Source organism: Macaca mulatta, chromosome 10, assembly GCF_049350105.2.
Source record: "Macaca mulatta isolate MMU2019108-1 chromosome 10, T2T-MMU8v2.0, whole genome shotgun sequence".
Classification (NCBI taxonomy): domain Eukaryota; kingdom Metazoa; phylum Chordata; class Mammalia; order Primates; family Cercopithecidae; genus Macaca; species Macaca mulatta.
This window is the reverse complement of record NC_133415.1, coordinates 32,505,689-32,525,635: the sequence shown is the minus strand read 5'-3', so window position 1 is coordinate 32,525,635 and position 19,947 is coordinate 32,505,689. Positions and strand designations below refer to the sequence as shown.

Genomic DNA, 19,947 nt, shown 5'->3' with positions numbered 1-19,947 from the left:
CCAGGCCTTGGTCTGGGGCGGAGGGCTGGCCAGGAGGCTGGGTACGGCCACTGCTCTGGAGTGACCACACCATTTCCACCCTGCTTGCCTCATTCTTCTCATGAGGGCCTCAAGGGGACACACCAGAGGTTTACTGGGGGCAGGGCTGGGGAGGGATCTCAGCACTGGCCTTCTGGGGCCATGTGTCCGCTCTGCCCCTTTCTGACCTGGACTGGGGCCTCTGCCCTCCCCCGGGCCTGGTGACAGAGCCCTTTTGGAGGCCCTCAGGCCCAACAAGCGTGGTTCTTGGAGCCAGGCTGAGGGCTGGGCTGTATCCTGGTGGGGTGGCGTGGGGTGGGAGTGAGGCTGGGAGCAGGTCGAGGTTGGTGCCTCAGGCTCTGGGGAACGGGCCTGGGATGGCTGGAGAGCGGAGGAGAGGCTCTCTCAATCCTGGGCTTTGGGGTCTGAGCCCAGCCCTGTCCCGAGGCAGGCCGTCCCCTGCAGCTCTGGATTCCCATGTTGGTTGGAGTTGCGGTGAGAGGTGCTGGGGCCTCCCTTGCCTCTGCCCAGGACACACAGCTGAGAAGTCATGCTCTGCTGCCCGACTGTAGGGGTTTCAAGCCCCACTGGGGCCTCCAGGTGGGCCCTTGGGCAGCAGGACCTTGTGGCGGGAGGAGGGGACCCTGGGAAATCAGGGACCAGGCAGGGGAGGGAGAGAAGGCAGAAGCACAGTTGTGGGTGTGGTTACCCGCCCCTTCCCGAACTGTTCCTCCCGGTGCACCCCACTCCAGTCCTCTGGGCCAGCTGCCAGCGGGTGCCAGAGGCCACCTCCCTCCCCAAAAAGAGGTCTCACCGTCAGAGCCAGTCTTTGAAGCTCCTGGTGACCTCAGCCTGTTGCCCTTGACCCTGAGCTCGCCTAGATCAATTGGGAGGCTGCTGTTTGGGCCTCAGTTCTCCCATCCTCAAGGAGCAGGTCCTCTGTCCCCTGACAGCACCCCTCCTCGCTGTGCCACCACCACTGCCAGGGTTCTGACCTGTGGATGTTCCCTAGGGGGTGGCTCTGGGCCCTCAGGCAACCGGCTACTCTGGGTGGTGGTTTGCACGTGAATAGTGTCACACTTGGGTCCTTTGCTTGAAGTTGGCTCTGCTGAGTGCAGCCTGCAAACATTTTCAGGAAACTCAATCCACAGCTGGAGGCTTGGGCTTCTCCCCAACCCAAATGGCCCCCAGCCAGCCAGAGAGCCACGACAACCCAGCCGCTAGCACCTGCCAGCAGGAAAACCACTACCAGCCGCTCACAGATGGACAGCCCATCCCAGCAGCTGACCCCACCTCCCCGCCCCTCTGCTGACCAACCCAGCAGCTCCTTGGGTGGGTGTGGCCGCCCTGCTGCCCCCACCTGCTCCCGGACCCTGTGCGAAGCGGTGCTTCAACTCAGCGGAGCCTTGCCTCTCTCAGAGCTGCTCTGCTGCCTGACCTGGCAATGTCATGGGTCCTCTGGGCACCGGCGCAGTTGGGTGGGATCAGCTTTGGCCAGCAGGTTGGGGACAGGTGGGTAAATCCTCCTCCCTCTATGCTGTCTCCGCTTTCCTCCTCCTGCCCGGCTTCCCTGTCTTTACCCCACTCTGGCTCCCAGGGTTGCACTGTTCAGAAAGCTGTCGCTGCCGGGCTGCTCGCAGGCCTGATTTTCTTGGGAGCCTGGGCTCCCAAAGAAAAGACCCTGACCAGCCCTCCCACCCACCACCCACACCGCCAACCAGCTAGCCAGCAACCGGGCCAGGAGTGATCAGGAGGGGCCCACCCGGCCACCCACCCGGCACCTCCAGCCAGACAGCTCTGCCCACTCAGGGCCGTGAGCTGGAGGTGCCAGGAGCCTTCCGGGAGGCGGTGTGAGGCATTCTTCTTAATAAGTCCCGCATCAATGATAAAGGGCCGTATCAACCCCTCGCTGATGTGCAGTGAGTGATAAACGTTTAATTTATCTCGGGAACTGGACGTAAGTTATAAAAATGGTAATTTCTTGGAGATTCAATTACGTGTTTTCATTGTTACCCTCGGTAATCAAGGAAACGATTTTTTATAAAAGACCGTGGGATGACACTGATCTCAGGAGAGGATCTGGGTTGGGTGGGGGCTTTGGGCATGAAAAGGAGGGCAGTGTCTGCTGGGGACAGGCAGGGCAAGTGGAGCTGAGCCGCCTGGCTCACCAGTTCCTCTAGCCCTCCAGCTCCTCCAGCCCTCTGGCCTCAGTCTTCCCATCTGCTGATGGGCCCATCTCTGGTAGGGAGGGTCTGTGTTTTGGGATGAGGGTTGATGAAGTGAGGCGTGACTCCTGGGCCATGAGGGTGGCTGTGAGGGTGGCTGCATCCCTTTGCCTCCCTGCCTGGTGCCTGAGCAGTCTCATCCATCTGCTGAGGCCTCTGCGGGGAATACAGAGGGGTTCCTCGTGGAATGCGGGACCTGATTTTTTCCCCAAGTGATGTCTTGGCTCTAAATAACATTTGCAGGATTAATGGTGCCGGCAGCCAACAGCACCAGGTGATTGGAAAAAGGGTTTTATGGCCCCGTGGGTAAAATTGAACTTGCATCCGAGGTGTATTTCCAAGATGGGATTTTCCTCCCTGGCAGAGGCGGCACATTCCACGCTAATTATAATGGCAACTCCTCGACATTCATCACCCGCAGTGGGGGGGACACCGGTCTGGGGCACAGGGGCAGGATGTCCCTGGAGTCACCTCCAGGCCCCCTAATCTCAGCAGACCCTGGGGGGGCTGCTTCTAGGAGATGCGCCCTTACCCAGTGCGGGGCCAGGGAAGGGGGAGGCGGGAGCCCCCAGAGGATGAACGAGCTCTAGCTGGGCTGCACCGGGGAGGAGGCTGGAAGGAGGCCCCAGGCTGAAGGTGGGACCCAGCTAGTGCCTGCCCAGGGACCCACAGGAGCCTCGATGAGCAGACTCCGGGGAGGGGCCTGGCCCATCTTGTCGCAAGGGGCTGGAGTCCTGGGCTGAGCTGGGCAGTTGACCTTGGATCTGACTCAAGTCTTTTTACCCCAACTCAGGCTCCTGCAGCCCAGCACAGCGCCCAGCCAGGATGGGCAGGAGGAAGCCCTTCCTCCGAGGGGCCCTCACCGCACCCTGCCTGAGAGGCCTCGAGCCCCAGGGCTCTTGTCTCAGCACCGGGCCAGAGATTCGGGAACTATGGGAGTTTGGGGGACCTTGGTGGCTGAGGGTTGTGCTCGTGGAGGACTCCTTGAGTTTGGAAGATGAGGCCCACCTTCTGCACAGCCAATAGGTCATTGTCATGGGGACACTGACCACCAGCACCAACCTCCATTCCCTGCCGGGGACACCTGCCTTTATCACACATTTCCCAGGTGAGGACAGGGGCTCAAAGAGGGGCAGGGTTCCTCTGAGGTCACACAGCAGGTGAGCAACAGAGCCAGTGAGGGCCTCGGGGTGTCCTGCCAGGGGCTGAGGTGTGCCCACATGCAGGAATCCAGGGGTCCTTGGGCCAGGGCCCTGCCAATAGTTGGGGGCTGGGGGAGGGAAGGGAGCATTGCCAACCCTGTAGCCCCTGCCCTGGGGGATAGGGGGAAGACGCATCCCCAGGGGCCCGATGGGCAAGGTGGGCCATGCTGTTCCCTCTAATCTGCCACAGGTGAACCTGACAGGAGTGGGGATGGAGCCTGGCATCCCCAGGGAACCTCCTGGAGTAATCACTCCACATGCTCGCAGTAAATACTGGGCTCTTCTTCCCTTCCCAGTAATTGAACTTATTTACTTTTAACTAAGATTAAATGTTCTCTGTGAGCTCAAGATACTGACTGCCCTGTCAGGCTCAGTCCACTCTCTACTCTTCCTGCCTCCGGGGACTCCCCCAGGCAGGGAGGGACCAGGCAGCCCTGGGGGAGCAGAGTTGTTTCTCCAGGAAACTCCAGGTGGAGAATCCATTTACATCATCACCACTGTCACCATGAGCATGGCCATAACCACCATCATGGCCAGCTCCACCAGCATCACCACCACTACCACCACCACCATCACCATCACTACCACCACCACCACTACCACCACAACCTCCATCACCTCTACCATGACCACCACCACCACCACCACCACCATCACCATCACTACTACCAACACCACCACCACCACCATCACCATCACTACCACCACCACCACCATCACAACCTCCATCACCTCCACCATGACCACCACCACCACCACCACCATCACCATCACTACTACCAACACCACCACCACAACCTCCATCACCACCACTACCACCACCACCATCACCATCACTACCACCACCACCACCACCATAACCTCCATCACCTCTACCATGACCACCACCATCACCATCACTACTACCAACACCACCACCACCACTATCACCATCACTACCACCACCACCTCCATGACAACCTCCATCACCTCCACCATGACCACCACCACAACCTCCATCACCATCACTACCACCACCACCACCACCAAAACCTCCATCACCTCCACCATGACCACCACCACCACCACCATCACCATCACTACCACCACCACCACCACCACAACCTCCATCACCTCTCCCATGACCACTACCACCACCACCACCACCATCATCACTACCACCACTACCACCACCACAACCTCCATCACCTCCACCATGACCACCACCACCACCATCACCATCACTACTACCACCACCACCACCACCAGCACCACCATCACCACCACTACCACCACCACCATCACAACCTCCATCACCTCCACCATGACCACCACCACCACCACCACCATCACTACCACCACCACCACCACCACCACAACCTCCATCACCTCTACCATGACCACTACCACCACCACCACCACCATCATCACTACCACCACTACCACCACCACAACCTCCATCACCTCCACCATGACCACCACCACCACCATCACCATCACTACCACCACTACCACCACCACAACCTCCATCACCTCCACCATGACCACCACCACCACCATCACCATCACTACCACCACCACCACTACCACAACCTCCATCACTTCCACCATGACCACCACCACCACCACCACCATCACCATCACTACCACCACCACCACAACCTCCATCACCTCCACCATGACCACCACCACCACCACCACCAACACCATCACTACCACCACCACCACCACCTCCATCACCTCCACCATGACCACCACCACCACCACCACCATCACCATCACTACCACCACCACCACCACCACAACCTCCATCACCTCCACCATGACCACCACCACCACCACCATCACCATCACTACCACCACCACAATCAGAACCTACATTACCTCCACCATGACCACCACCACAACCACCACCATCATCACCATCACTACCACCACCACCACCACCACCACAACCTCCATCATCTCTACCATGACCACCACCACCACCACCATCACCATCACTACCACCACCACCACAACCTCCGTCACCTCCACCATGACCACCACCACCACCACCATCACCATCACTACCACCACCACTACAACCTCCATCACCTCCACCATGACCACCACCACCACCACCACCACCACCATCACTACCACCACCACCTCCATCACCTCCACCATGACCACTACCACCACCATCACCATCACTACCGCCACCACCACCACAACATCCATCACCTCCACCATGACCACCACCACCACCACCACCACCATCACTGCCACCACCACCACCAGAACCTCCATCACCTCCACCATGACCACCACCACCACCACCATCACCATCACTACCGCCACCACCACCACAACCTCCATTACCTCCACCATGACCACCGCCACCACCATCACCATCACTACCACCACCACCACCACCACAACCTCCATCACCTCCACCATGACCACCACCACCACCACCACTATCACAGTCACTACCACCACCACCACCAGAACCTCCATCATCTCCACCATGACCACCACCACCACCACCATCACTACCACCACCACCACCAGAACCTCCATCACCTCCACCATGACCACCACCACCACCACCATCACCATCACTACCACCACCATCACCAGCACTACCACCACCACCATCACTACCACCACCACCACCACCAGAACCTACATTATCTCCACCATGACCACCACCACCACCATCACCGTCACTACCACCACCATAATCAGAACCTACATTACCTCCACCATGACCACCACCACCACCACCACCATCACCATCACTACCACCACCACCATCACCACCACAAACTCCATCACCTCCACCATGACCACCACCACCACCATCACCACCACTACCACCACCACAACCAGAACCTCCATCACCTCTATCTACCATGACCACCACCACCACCATCACCACCACAACCTCCATCACCTCCACCATGACCAACACCATCATCACCACCACAACCATCACCACCACTACCACCATCACTGGTTCCACACCACCATCAGCAATAACACCACCTCCATCACTACCTCTGTCACCACCACCATCACCATGGCTATCACTACCACCACCACCACCACCATCACTATGGTCACTGTGACTGAGCCCATCATCACTGCTGTCATTGGCACTGTCAAGCCCACAGTGGATTTGAGGGCTGCCATTGCTTGGCACTAATTTCTCAGGCACAGGAGACTCCATGCTGGTCTGATTGCAATGGAGGGGATGCCTGACAAGGCTCTTTAAGGGGTGGGCATTGTGGAGTGGGAAGGGAGAGGCTAGGGCAGGCCTCGAGGACTTCATGTCGTGGGCAATCTCCCCAGCCTCCTTCTGTCTCAGCAGCACCTCACGCTTCTCCTTGACTGAGCTGCAGCAGAAGAAGCAGGCAGAGGTGGGAGAAGGGGCAGGGGCGGCCACAGCCACCTCTACCTAGGCTGGAGAACAGCTTCCCGGTCTCCCATAAAGCGAGGGGCCACCCAGAGGAAGCACCTAGCCATTCTCGCCTCCAGACCCCACCCAGTGCTTGGATAGCCAAGGAGGCCTGCTTGGGGTTGGGGCTGGGCACTCAGCCAAAGGGGCCCGAGAGCATGCCGTGTGCAGATCTGCTCCCATGAGGTGGTGAGAGCCTGCTGCACAGATCTCTTGCCCCGAGCCTTGGCTTGCTTATCTGTGAAAGGGGTGACGTGGTGCCTGCTGCACAGCAGGCCACAAGGGCAGAGCAACAGGACAGAGTGAGGGGCCGTAAGGTGCTGCCTCGTAAGAGAGCTGTGGACTGGCCTTGAGGGGTAGCCTGTGTCCTTTCGCTGAGAACAGTGGGAAGTGAGCTGCGAGCTTGGGCCCACAGTGGTGGTCTTAGGCTGCCATGGTCACATAATGCCACCTCCCAGTGCCTGCGGCAGCACCCCTGGGCTCTGCAGCCCCAGCCAGCCGTCCATGTGGCCCATCCTGTCCTCTCCGGGCCCGTCTGTGTGCACCCAGTGGAGTGTCTCCTCTCTCCTATGGCTCCCCGAGGCTGCTGGTCACAGGGCTGATGAGGACACTGGAGGCCACTGCGGGGCTGGCCAGGAGCCTGCGGGATTGCAGCAGCCTGGGATCTGCAGCTGGGGCTGACCTAGCACAGCAGGCCACTGATGCCACCTCTCATGTGGCAGGTGCTTCACAGCCTCTCACTGCAATCTAACCGGCAGGACTTGGGGCCAGGTGAGGCCCATCCTGGGGGCCATTGGGGACCTGTATCGGCCACAGGGCTTGCGAGCAAGGGCCCCCCAGGGCCCGGTGGAAACAGCTGGAGGGAGGGTTCAGTCACCCAGGCCCGCCCAGAGCCCTGCTCAGGGCCCAGGATGAACTGATGGGGGCAGCCTGCAGGCGATGCCAGCAAGAGTGGGAGCTCCCCACAACAGGGTGGGCCCCAGCCAGCCTCACCCAGAGCAGGGAGGGAATGTGTGGACGTACAGGAAACCTCTCCCATGTCCAGGAAATATTATTAACAATTAAAAATGTTAAATCTTGGTGACATTCCCGATGGCCAGATAATTAATATAAGAGCAGATAATAATTACTCAATGATTAATAACTGCACTGAATAGTTTTCAAAGTAATTGTGATAAAGAGAACGTTAAATGAAAACTCATCAAAGTTGCTGAGGCCCCGTACAGAGGGCACCTTAGTGCTGGGGGTGGCCACGTCGACTGGGCCGAGACTGGCCCCCCCGGCCTGCTGTATCCTGGTGGCACGTATGGGGAGTTGTTACCCATACTTGGAGTGTGAGGACCCCCCTGCATCACACACGGGGTGAGGACCCTGCACGCACATGCAAAGGCAGGGGTGTCTCTTAGTACTGGGCCAGGTGGGCAGAGTCTGTCTCTCTTCCTGCCTCACTGGGATCGTGGATGGCCATGGGGTTGGCTCAGGAGTCTGCCCTGTGCCCGCAGGTGTCCTGGATATCTGGGCTAGTGGGCGGGGCATCATCTGCCCCATGGGCCAGTCTCTGGTTCTTCGATTGCCCCAGTCCCTCCAGGCCTTGGGTGAAGCCTCTCCACCATCCAACTTGACCTGCCATGTTCCGGGTATCTAGCCCAGGGCTACTTCATCTGCCAATTCTCGCTAAAGTGTGAGTGGTTGCTTGGCGCTACCCTAATCTTGGCAGCCTCATGTGTTTATTGGTGTGGAGGTTTCAGCTGCAGGGGGATGAAGAGGGCGATCCCAGGCAAAGCAGGCCTGCTCCCTCTACCCTTAGGCTGCTGACTCTGCAGCCCTGGACAGTGGCTGGGAGCTGCCAGGAGCCCAGGTCGGGGCAGGCCCTGGGGACCTATTGCCCATCACATAAGCCAGTTTCTCTGATCCTGGTTCCTTGCCCTGTCTGGCACGCCTCCCAACTGACACCGCTGTGCAGCTCCCTCACCTCATCCTCTGAACAGGACCATCCTGAGTTGTCACAGCTTCCAGACCCCTCGAAGCCACCGGGTCCCCTATCAGGCTGATGCTGTCCAGACATGGCCTTCCACGAAGCCCTGAGTGGACATGCTGGCCTGGACACCAAGGATGAGGGACCTCGGCACTTTGCATCTCAGGGATGCTGGGTGCTCACCCACAAAGACCCAGAGGGGAGAAAGGGAGAAAACGTCTGAAGGGTTTGTGACCACCTTGGGGTCTTGGTGGGGCCAGGCAAGGTGGCCATACCTGTAATCCTAGCAGTTTGGGAGGCTGAGATGGGAGGGCTGCTGAAAGCCAGCCTGGGCAACATAGAAGACCCTGTCTGTACGAAAAATAAAGTAATTAGCTGGGTGTGGTGGCAAGTGCCTGTAATCCCAGCTACTCAGGAGATGAGCCCAGGAGTTGGAGGCTGCAGTGAGTCATAATCGTGCCATTGCACTCCAGTCTAGGTGACAGAGTGAGAGCCAGTCTCAAAAGAAAAAAAAACAAAACAAAAGAAGAAGGGCTTCCGGATCACCCTGGGGCCACGTGGGGATCGGCTGGCTCCAGAGGCCACAACTGTATTCTAACCACAGTGGTAATGATGGCTTTGGGCAGGACCACCGATGGCCCAGAAATCACTGGGTGAAAGGCTGATGCAGACGGGCCTGTGGCTGAGCTCAGCTTCCCCACAAGATCCTAATTCCAGAGAGGGGAAGGTGTCGTCCCGGCGGAGAGCCCTCGGAGCTCAGCCCATGAAGGAGAGACACGTGGTGCCCCTGCTGCAGCTGCCGCTCCCCAAGTCACCAGGAAATGCAGACCACTGTCCGCGGCCACTGCACTGCTTCCCTTGTTCAGAGGTCATCATCCCACAGCGATGGCAAAGATGACAGTGACCACGGGGTGGATGAGAGCCCAATGGGCTGTGGGCCAGACAGGTGCAGGCCCAGCCTCAGCTTCCCATCCCTGGCAGGGCCAGGGCACGGCAGATGGGGTGCTTAAACTACTCTTGCTGCTTCGAGAGTAACATGCTTCAAGGCACAAGATTTTAAAAAGGAGGCACCTGGAGACATGAAGGCCACGGGTGGCAGCCTCGTGGGGAGGGCCGTTGGGGGCCTTCCCGATGCTCGGCACAGATGGGTGCTATAGGCTATGGGCCCGGCAGGTGTGGTCCCGGCCTCAGGTTCTTGTCTCCCACTTCTGGGAGCTGTGCCTCCCTTGTGGCCTCTGTTTCAAGGTCACTTCTGGATGGGCAAACAGAGGCCCCGTGGCTGGGTTTGTCCAAGGTCCTGAAGGCCGGTGTGGGAGCCCCCAGGTACTTGGCCCCTGCGGCCCCCACGCCGCTACCCCCAGCCCAGGCCATCAGGTCCAGAACCTCTTGCCCTCCAGCCTGGGGTCACTGTGCTGGGAGTGTGCCCCGACTGGCACTCCCTCATTAACAGCGTCCCAGCTCTGTGTTCTGGGGTCAGAGCTCTGGGGCTGTTGTCCTCCGGGCCTGGCTGCTCACTGAGGCTCCTCCAGGAGCCCTGCCACCCACCTTGTGTGCCTGCAAATGTCCTTCCCATAAGAGCACCAGCACCACGGCCCTGACCCCCTGCCCTGCCTCCCCCGTCATGGCTCCCCACCAGCTCAGCTCAGCTGCTGCCCAGAGCCCATCACCTCCCTATACCCCAACTCGCTCCTAGTGCCTGGCATCAGCCTGGGAGGGGCTGATGATCTTGGGGGAGGATCCTGCCACAACTGCGGGGCCTGGGACAGGGATGGAAGTCCAGGCCTCCAGGGAGGCTGGGAGGCTGGTCCCAGTCCCTGCTCAGCCATGAGGGCTGCCCCCCCCACGCTGGCCTCAGTTTCCCCATGTGTAGTGTGGGTTTGCGGTAAAGGTGATGCACTGCCATGGCGAGATTTGTTATTGAGGGTCCTTGGAGCTGGGCCAGTGCAGCGTGAAGTCCCCGTGTGACCCCCTGGGTGGGGTTGGGCTGTCTCAGGAGATGATCCCAGCTGCTATTTCATGTATTCTGAGGACACCAAGTCTCACCCTAAGGCCATGAGGGCAGAAGGCCAAAGCCATGAGCCTTCTCTACTTGGAGACATTTGCCCTGGGGAGCAGCTGTTCCCAGACCCTAGGTGCCTCCCCCATGAGTGATCTGCGGACTGCGGAGGGCACTGCTTACATCTGCCCCAAAGCCAGTGGCAGAGGCTTTGTGGGATGAGGGTGGTTTATGCTCTCAGAGGCACTGGGCTCAGCCAGTGGCTGGGGTGGAACCGGGGACCTCAGGGACAAAACATCAGAAGTCTCTGAGCTCCTGTCCAGGGCTTGGATGAGTTGTGATTGGTGCCGCCCCAGCACCCAGGCTCCCCCAGTGCACCTGCCACATGGCAATCCCTCCCCAGGTCTCAGCACCCACCATGAGTCCTCAAGGATTCGGGTGATTCAGTGGCCTGCCTCGCTGGGCCTCCCGTTAATAATGCATTCTGCTAATAACCTTCCCTACTGTGTGTCATTAAACACATCCTCTCGCTGGTAGGTAGTGGAGCAGCTGGTGGTGGCTGGGGAGGCCCAGACCCCCAGGAAAGAGGGGACCCTGGGAGGCTGGGGGCAGGAGGGGACAGGGCTGGTGCACCACCTGGGAATAGGTAGAGGGGCTCCAGCTCTGGGCGACATCATGAGATGCTTGCGGGGTTGGGGGGCGGCAGGGCAGAAAACAGCCTACAGGGGCCAGGCTGGGGGCTGCCCTCCTCGTCCTATGGTCGTTGCGCTGTGGGAATGGGAATAAGGGCAGGGCAGTGCTAGTGGCCCACAGCCCTGGGGGGCAGCAGCCCAGGGATTGTTACAGAACAAGGTTTGCATAAAAACAGGCTTGAAGGCAGGTGTGGGGTGATCCCTCCTGGAGGTGACGGAAGGGAGTAATGTGGCAACGTCCTGGAAATCATGGTCAGAAGACCCAGCTGGGGACTGTGGCCTGGAAGAGGCACTGCCCCCACCCCCATCAGCCAGGGTCTTTCCCTTGCCCCTGCCCACTCCTCAGGGCCCCGCACTGTCAGCCCTGCCTGTGGGTTTCTGCCCCATGGGCAGAGCATCAGACTTAGCCCGGGTGGAGGACATGGTTTGTCCTGGGGGCAGGTCGGGGGAGTCCCAGACCAGAGCCCAAGGCCACCCGGGGGAGCCCTACCCATGCCTCATCTGGTGGACCAGGGAGGAGTCCTCCATCAGGCATGGTTACAAAACTTCTCAGACTTAATTAAAATCAATCTCCAGTGACTCAGATGCCATTGATTTGGGTCTTGACTGATGGGGAAAATATGATCATCATCATGGGAAACGTCGATGGGAAGTACCTGGGCACAGGGCCGGTCTGGGCCCAACACAGTAACGGAGCCCCCGCTCTGGGCCCAGCCACGGGGCTCTCATGCAGAACCCTTGTCCAGGTCCTTCCAGAAGGGTCTGCCACTTGCTGCCTGGGTGTCCCTGAATTCTCACCCCTGACTGAACCCAGGGGCCTCACAGAACCGGGATCCTGCTGGGCCGATGGGAGGCTCAAGGGTGCATGTCTTGGGGCCAGCAGCAGCCAGTGCTCCATGGAGACCACCTACTCTCGTCACGTGGCTGGGGTCCTCTCGGTGTTGCACCAGGGGCCCTGGGCTGGCAGGACTAAGTCTAACTGGGGATCCAGGGCTCCTGCCCAGTCAGCCCCAGTGAGTCAGTGCAAGAGGGAAGGGCCCTTTGGTCAGTGCTGCACCCTTCGCTTTACGTGGGCTTTGAGGCCTGGACCCAGCCCGAGGCCCACTGGGCAGCAGAGGTCAGCACCTCTGTAAGAGGCAGCTAAGGCCAGACTTCTCCGTCCAGCCTCAGCAGGGAAGCAAGGGTGGAAAGCAGGTAGAACATCAAGAGGTAGAATAGCAAGGCGGAAGGAGGTGATGCTGTTCGGGGGCTGGAGAGAAGTGCCTTAGACCAGAGCGCCTGAGGTTCTCTTCTGGCCTGGCAGCCTGGAGCCTGGTCTGGGGCCAAGAGGCATCCAAGCTGTGAGGCCTCAAGTGCAGGACCAGGCAGAGGAGACCCGGAGGCAGCTAATGTCGGGGAGGGTTGACTGGGGATCGTAATCTAGTTTTCTGTTTTTCCTTGGAAAAAGAGAGACATAGCCCCCAACTCACCGGCCCTTAAAATAGAAAGTGACAGGCTGGGTGCATTGGCTCATGCCTGGAATCCCCACAGTTTGGGAGGCTGAGGCAAGTGGATTGATTGAGCCCAGAAGTTGAAGACCAGCCTGGGCAACATAGGGAGGGAAACCCCCTCCCTACAAAATACTACAAAAATTAGCCGGGCGTGGTGGCGCATGCCTGTAGTCCCAGCTACTTGGGGGCCTGAGATGGGAGGATCGTTTGAGCTCTGGAGGTGGAGGCTGCAGTGAGCTGAGATTGCACCACTGCACTCCAGCCCAGGTGACAGTGTGAAACCCTGTCTCAAACAACAACAACAACAACAACAACAAAGCAAAAAACAAACAAACAAACCAAAGTCACATAAAATGTCTTCATAAATACAACAGAGGCAAACCTCATGTGATTTCTGTTCATGGCCTTGGAGGTGCCAAAGGCCCAACAGGAGTGAGAGGAGGAGGGAGGGGAGGGGTGTGAGGGCCAAGGGTAGAGGCTGGGAGGGGCCACATGGTGGTCTGAGTCCACTGCAGGTGGCAATACTGGCTTTGGTGTCCTTGTTTCATCTCCTGTGACCTCTGCCTTTGGCGTGTCCCCAGGTACCTCCTGTGGGCTCCTGGCTGCGGTGGGGTGGGAGGAGGAAGCTGAGGGTGGCCAGGATCTGTGTCCATCGAGGGGTGTCCAAATTCTAGTGGAGGGAGGGCTGGAGGGGAGTGGGGAGGGGGCTTTGGCCAAAGCCAGGTGCTGGGGTGTGATGGGTCTCCATGGTTGCCAGGACCTTGTGGCCATTCCTGGGACATGCCTTTCGCCTTAACAAGGGCCCTGGGTGTTCCAGGGGTCCCCATCCCCTGCCCCTGGGGGCTCAGCACGCAAAGCCCAGCCTGGGGCCTGGGCCATGGTGGCCAGGGAGGTCAGAGTGCGAGGCCTTGGTGACCTTCAGGTGGGCGATGAGCCAGGGGGTGTGGACATGTGCACAGTGCCGGGCCTGGGTCCTGCGCTTCGTCAACCCTGCATGCCTAGACCACAGCCTCTCCGAGCAGGGCCCGGCTTGCTTTGTGCTGAGTCTTTTGTTACTTTAATTAATGCCCAGCTTCCTGACGCTTAATTAAACTGGAATTGCTGCATGTCCAATAGCTGAGCGTCCCATTAGATACAAGTTAATGCAACTGTCGCAGTGGCCGTGAAATGAGGCTGGCACGGACCCCAGGGAGGGACGCAGAATGCATCTTGGAGGACGGTGTGGCCCGACCAGGCAGCTGCACACAGGGCTGCACTGAGCCCGCACTGGCCAGCCCTCAGCAGCCCCAGTACTTCCACAAGGCCCTTTCCAGGCCCCTCGGGGAGGACTCCCCTTGTGGGCCCCTGGCCTCCATCTCCTCTGCACGCCCGAGGGCAGCCTGGTTGCTTCTTGCTGAAGTTTGCTGTTCCAACTCCATGAGAAACTCAAACCGGTGTATCAACATTTGGAAAATGCAGAAAAATCAGAGAAAGGAAAGTAGGGACCCCCCACCCCAGAAACGAGCCGTCCTCCCACGGGCCTGCCTTTCGGGCTCCATAGGGGCTACAAGATGCTCTCCAGGGCCTGCAGTAGGGGCCGGGGCAGGAGCTCTGGGAAGTCGTCGGGCGGAGGCCATGTTGTGAGGTGCCATTGGTTCCTCGGGAGCCGGAAGTTCTAGGATGGGGGGGCAGGGCTGGGAGCCAATGGGGGTGAGGCGGGCTGGGGATGCTGGGGTGATACGGTGCACCCACCAATCTCTGGTGCCAGCCTCTCACCCTGATGGCCCTGTGTCCAGGACAGCCTCAGGGTGCCTTCTGCCAGTGGTCAAGGGCATTGTGCTTGGTTGGTCCATCACTCCAGAGTCTTTTAAAATTAGACTAAATTAAATTATAATTAATTTTAGAGACAGGGTCTCGATCTGTCACCTGGGCTGAAGAGCAGTGGCACCATCACAGCTCACTGCAGGCTTGAACGCACATGCTCAAGTGATCCTCCCACCTCAGCCTCCCAAGTAACTGGGACTGCAGGTGTGCGCCACCACACCTGGCTAATATTTAAAGTAACTGAGACTGCAGGTGTGTGTCACCACACCCGGCTAATATTTAAAAACTTATTTATTTATTTATTTGTTTGTTTGTTTGTTTTTAGATGGGGTCTTGCTCTGTCACCCGGGCTGGAGTCCAATTGTGTGATCACAGCTCACTGCAAGCTTGAACTCCTGGGCTCAAGTGATCCTCCTGCATCAACCTCCCAAGTAGCTGGGACTATAGGTGCAGGTCACCACACCTGGCTAGTTTTTAAATTTTTTTGTAGAGTGGGGCTTTCACTATGTTGCCTAGGCTGGTCTCAAATTCCTGGCCTCAAGCGATCCTCCCACCTTGGCTTCTCAAAGTGCTGGGATCACAGGCCTGGGCCACCATGCCCGGCCAGCCCAGACTCGGTTCAATCTTCTAGAGGGCTTGAGTGGGGCGAGGAGGTGGCAAAGCGGGCAGCGAGGGGGCCACCCTGGACGGGTCTCCCTGTCTGCCTACCTGATGGTACTGAGCGGCCTCTGCACTGGGCTCCCAGGCTAGACTCGGTGGTTCTGAGGCAGGAGCAGCCTCCCTCTGGAGGCCAGCTCAGGTGGCAGAGACCCAGTCTGCCCTGGAGCTGTGGAGCGGAGGGTAGATCTCTGCTGCGTGGGCTGCAGGGCCTGGCTCTCTCTCAAGCTTGTTTGCTGTCTGGGTCCTCCTCTTTGGGGCCAGGGCTGCATGCACCTTGTCTCCGTGCTGCACCTCTGCGGTATTAGCTTGGTGCCTGTGAGAGGCTGGGTATCTCAGGAGATCACAGCGGGTCCCAGCACCACCTGGTTGCATCCTCCAAGGACTCCCCGCAGCTCAGTGTCTGTGGAGCAGGAGCGAGGTGTTGCCTCCCATGTTCCTGCTTAGAAGGATGCAGCCCTGGAAGCCCTCACTGTGGAGCCTCTGAGCCCCTCATCTGCAGAACAGCCGTTGCTGCTGTTTGCACAGAGAGCAAATCCGGGGCATGTTTGTTTAGTAAGATTGCTTCTGCCGGGGCCTGGCCCAAGGGACAGGCCAGGCACAGAGGGGTGGGGGCTCTGTGCATACTGAACACCCCCCGAGAGTGGCTCTGTCCACAGCCGGACCACTCTGGAAGTGACGGCTCTGCAGGCCTGAGGGCTGGAGCAGTCCAGCTGGACACCATGCCCACACAAACAACAGGGGTGGGCGCTGAGGGAGGATCCTGGCTGCCCTGCTTAAGCCCTGCAGCCTGTGGGGCTGTGTCCACCCCGGTCCCATGTTGCTTCTACCTGCACGGTGGCCCCACCACACCAGGTGCTGTCCTGCCCTCCAGTCAACTTCCTGGGGCTCTGAGCAGCCTGTGGTAGCACCCCACCTGGGCGGAGGGTTGGAGGGGCAGCCCCCTTCCCTCTGTGCAGGGAGCCTGAGTGGGGTTCTGTCTCGCTTTGAGACAGTGGGGCCGGGAAAGCGTGGCAGGTATCAAGTGCAGACAGCAGATGTGGATGCATGTAGGGGGCTGGGCTGGGGCCAAGAACACGCACGGCCCTGGAGTCAGGGATGCTGGCTTCATGTCCTCACTCTGCCATTCAAGAGCTGGGGGACCTTGGGCAGGTGGTGTAGGAACAGGGAGGGGTCTGCCTGGAGCATGCGGAGGAGGGCTGTGCTGGTCAGGAGGCGTTTTGGGGAGAGGGCATCAAGAGAGGTTGACTTAGGGAAGGGGGTCAGAGTGCAGAAGAAGTGGGTCCAAATCCCGCTTCAGCACTGAGACCCTGCCTCGGCAGGGGTCCCCAAGTTTGGCTCCACCCCCTGAGGGTCCAGTTACTGCACACCTTGCCCACCCAGGAGCTGGGGGCCCTGGTCCTATTTCCCAGGGAGCTGTTGGCATTTGTGGGCTCCTGGCTGGGGTGCAGGTGGGCTCTGCTCCTCTGCCCTGCCAGCACTGTGTACTGAGCCATCCTACAGAGACTCCAGGGGGCCATTAAAGGTGGCCACACATTCCTTGACCCTCTGTGTGTCTGTCAGTCTTCATCCCTCCCTGGACCTAGGCAGGAGCTGGACAGCTTTGACCATTGGTGTTGGGTGGACATGGTGCTGGGCTGCACCCCAGGCCCTCAGAACCCAGCTGTTCCGCTTTCTGCTTTTGACCCTGAGCTACCTTGAAGGAATCTGACCATCAGGGAGAGCCCATGGAGCGGAAGGACCTGTGGGGCTCCGCCCTGTGACCAGCCTGCCGAGGCCAGGCCTGGGTACACAGCTGGGGCTGAGTACACTGAGTGCCCCCTCGATGCCATGCGCAGCAGAAGAGCCACCCACACTGCCCTGCTGGGCCCTGCCTGGACTCCAGACCCACAGACCAAGCACACAAGAGACCCGGCTGCTTTGTCATGCAGCAGCAGGTAACCGGGCCCGTGTTTCCCCATTCCCCTGCCATCGTCTCAAATCCTGTAGGGAGAAAGCAAGTGAGGTTCAGTGGAGGTTGGAGTGAGGGTCTGACTCGGGACTGTCTAACCCAAGTCTGAGTCCCATCCAGCACCAATGCCACAGGGGAGGATGACTGGTGCTGCTCACACTAGCAAGCTCCTACCTAGGCCTCAGAGCCCAACTCCACAAGGCCCCTGAAATATCCCTTTAGGGCACCGCAGCCCCCTTGCCTTCCTCTGCTATGACATCAGCCACTCTGATGGTATTTGTGGTTTGATGTGTTTAAGTAAAAGGCTTGTTGCTGAGTTTAATTGACCCCATATGTCTGCCTGAGGAGGCCGTGAGCTGTTAAGGGCAGATGTAAGCTGGGTTCTTCCCTGGGTCCCCATGTCTTGCTGGGCACGCATAGGGCACACACGAGCATGTGCGGCAGGGGCCGGGACCAGCGGGGGATGGGGAGGCTTGGCACCCACGCCCCCGCTGCCCACTGTTTCCACCGCAGCCTAGGAGAAAACAAGGACTTCACGGCTGTCACAAGCATTTCATCTTGTGCATTTTACAGTCCACGACTGCCGTGAATGCTGGGCTCCTGTCAGAGCTAGAAGATTCATAAAATGCATGTGAATTATTTTATTTTATTTTATTGTTTTGAGATGGAGTCTCACTCTGTCACCCAGGCTGGAGTGCAGTGGCGTGATCTCCACTCACTGTAACCTCCACCTCCTGGGTTCAAGAAATTCTCCCGCCTCAGCCTCCCAAGTAGCTGGGATTATAGACGTGTGCCACCACACCTGGCTAATTTTTTTGTATTTTTAGTAGAGACGGGGTTTCGCCATGTTAGCCAGATGGGTCTCAAACTCCTGACCTCAAGTGATCCTCCTACCTTGGCCTCCCAAAGTGTTGGGATTACAGGCGTTAGTCACCGCGCCTGGCCAAATGCATGTGAATTTTTATGTTCAATTATTCCAGGTTCCCTGCTACAGGCAACCTATACAGGTTCCCATGTGCAACCCACCCCTAGGTCCCTGCCCAGCCCATGCTCAGCAAAGGCCAGCCCCACACCCACCCCACATCCTCTTGGCTGGTAAATACTCTCCCTTTCTTCCTTCTCCCTCCACATCTCAACTACTGGAAGGGAAGAGCTCCTCGGTCTACTTGGAGTCCCTCCTGCACAAGAGGATCCAGGATGGTCCAGGAGGACCCAAACCCTGGGCAGTGGATCGAGGATGCAGGGCTTTTGGGGGTATGCACCCACCAGGGCAGGTCCCTCAGGCTCAGCCTCCCCGCGCCTCAGTTTCCTCTCCTGAAAAGTGGGCTTGCGACTGTAAATGTTGCAGGGAGCTGCTGAGAAAATGGCTGCTGAAAGCTTGGCAGGAAGTCATTGTGACCAGGGATGGGGCTGGGGTGTTTCTGTCAGGCCAGGGCTGGAGGCAGGGGCTGCCTGGGGTCAGGCAGTGCAGGGGTGTGGCCGGCATGGTGGGCGCATGGGGGTTGGCTCATCAGTTGCGGCCTCACGTCCCTTCATTACGGCGCCCGCAGAAGATGTTCTCTGATTAGTCTGCTGAATTATGAATTAGGTTCCGGGTCCCTGTGCAGCTGTTCTCGGCTTGTCATCCCCACCACTTTATTTCCCCATCTGCTTATAAAACCAGGAGCGCCGTCCCGCAATAAACACTTCAAACGCTTTTTTTAGGGGCTAATTAATTGTGTTGCATTTCTTCGACACAGCATGCAGGCCGGACCTGCCCCGAATTCCCAATGTGGGTGCGGCTCCCGCTGAGCACCTGGAGAGGGAGCTGGGCCTGGAGCCTGGGGGGCTGCATGTGGCCACCCCAAGTTTGCTTTCTCCAAGGCAGCCCTCCAGCTTTGTGTGGTGGGCTGGGCTGTGTCAGGAATGCGCCGGTCATGTCAGGTTCCCCCCAGATTCCCCCGGGCACCCTTTGGCTGAAGTCCTCCTGCTGGGACCATTGGACACTCCTCAAATTATCTGTGGCACATCCAAGGTCAAGGTCATGCCCTGCTGCCAGCTACAGCGCTGACCCCGAGGGCCCCACCTCCCAGACCCCCTGAGCATCATGCTAAGCCCTCCCTGCCTTGCCTGCCCAGAGCACCTCTGCCCTCCAGGACCCCCTCGGCGAGTGCAGTGGGCAAGTGCGGTGGGTGGGTGGCCTGTCTAGGTGAGCCAATCTCTCCTGGGATCCATGCGCCTCTTTAGAGAATGCCTTTGGGAGCCCCAGCCCCGCTGTGCACCCTGAGGCCTCACTCTGTCTGAGGAACCCAGAGAGCATCACAGGGGAGGCTTAAAACAATGACAATAAGAAAACAAAATCACAATCACCAAGTCACAAAACAGCTAAGAGGCAATTGAGTTAGGCAACCGCCCACCGGTGCCAATGCCGGGAAAGCGGCTGTTTAGGAACTGAGTCTTAACGCGGGCTGCGCATCGGTCAGAGGAGGTGTTCAGTCTGTGGCCAGGCATTGGGGCCCCAAGCCAGCCCTCCAC

The 19,947-nt window shown here is 58.8% G+C and overlaps 1 long non-coding RNA gene across 1 annotated transcript; it reads left to right on the top strand.

The window, feature by feature from the left end:
* The first annotated feature begins 1,817 nt into the window (after positions 1-1,817).
* Positions 1,818-19,130, top strand: LOC114670388 (uncharacterized). The gene is made up of 3 exons (XR_013399578.1): positions 1,818-1,937; positions 3,037-3,351; positions 15,151-19,130. It is a non-coding gene; the product is annotated as an uncharacterized LOC114670388 (long non-coding RNA).
* The last annotated feature ends 817 nt before the right edge of the window (positions 19,131-19,947 follow it).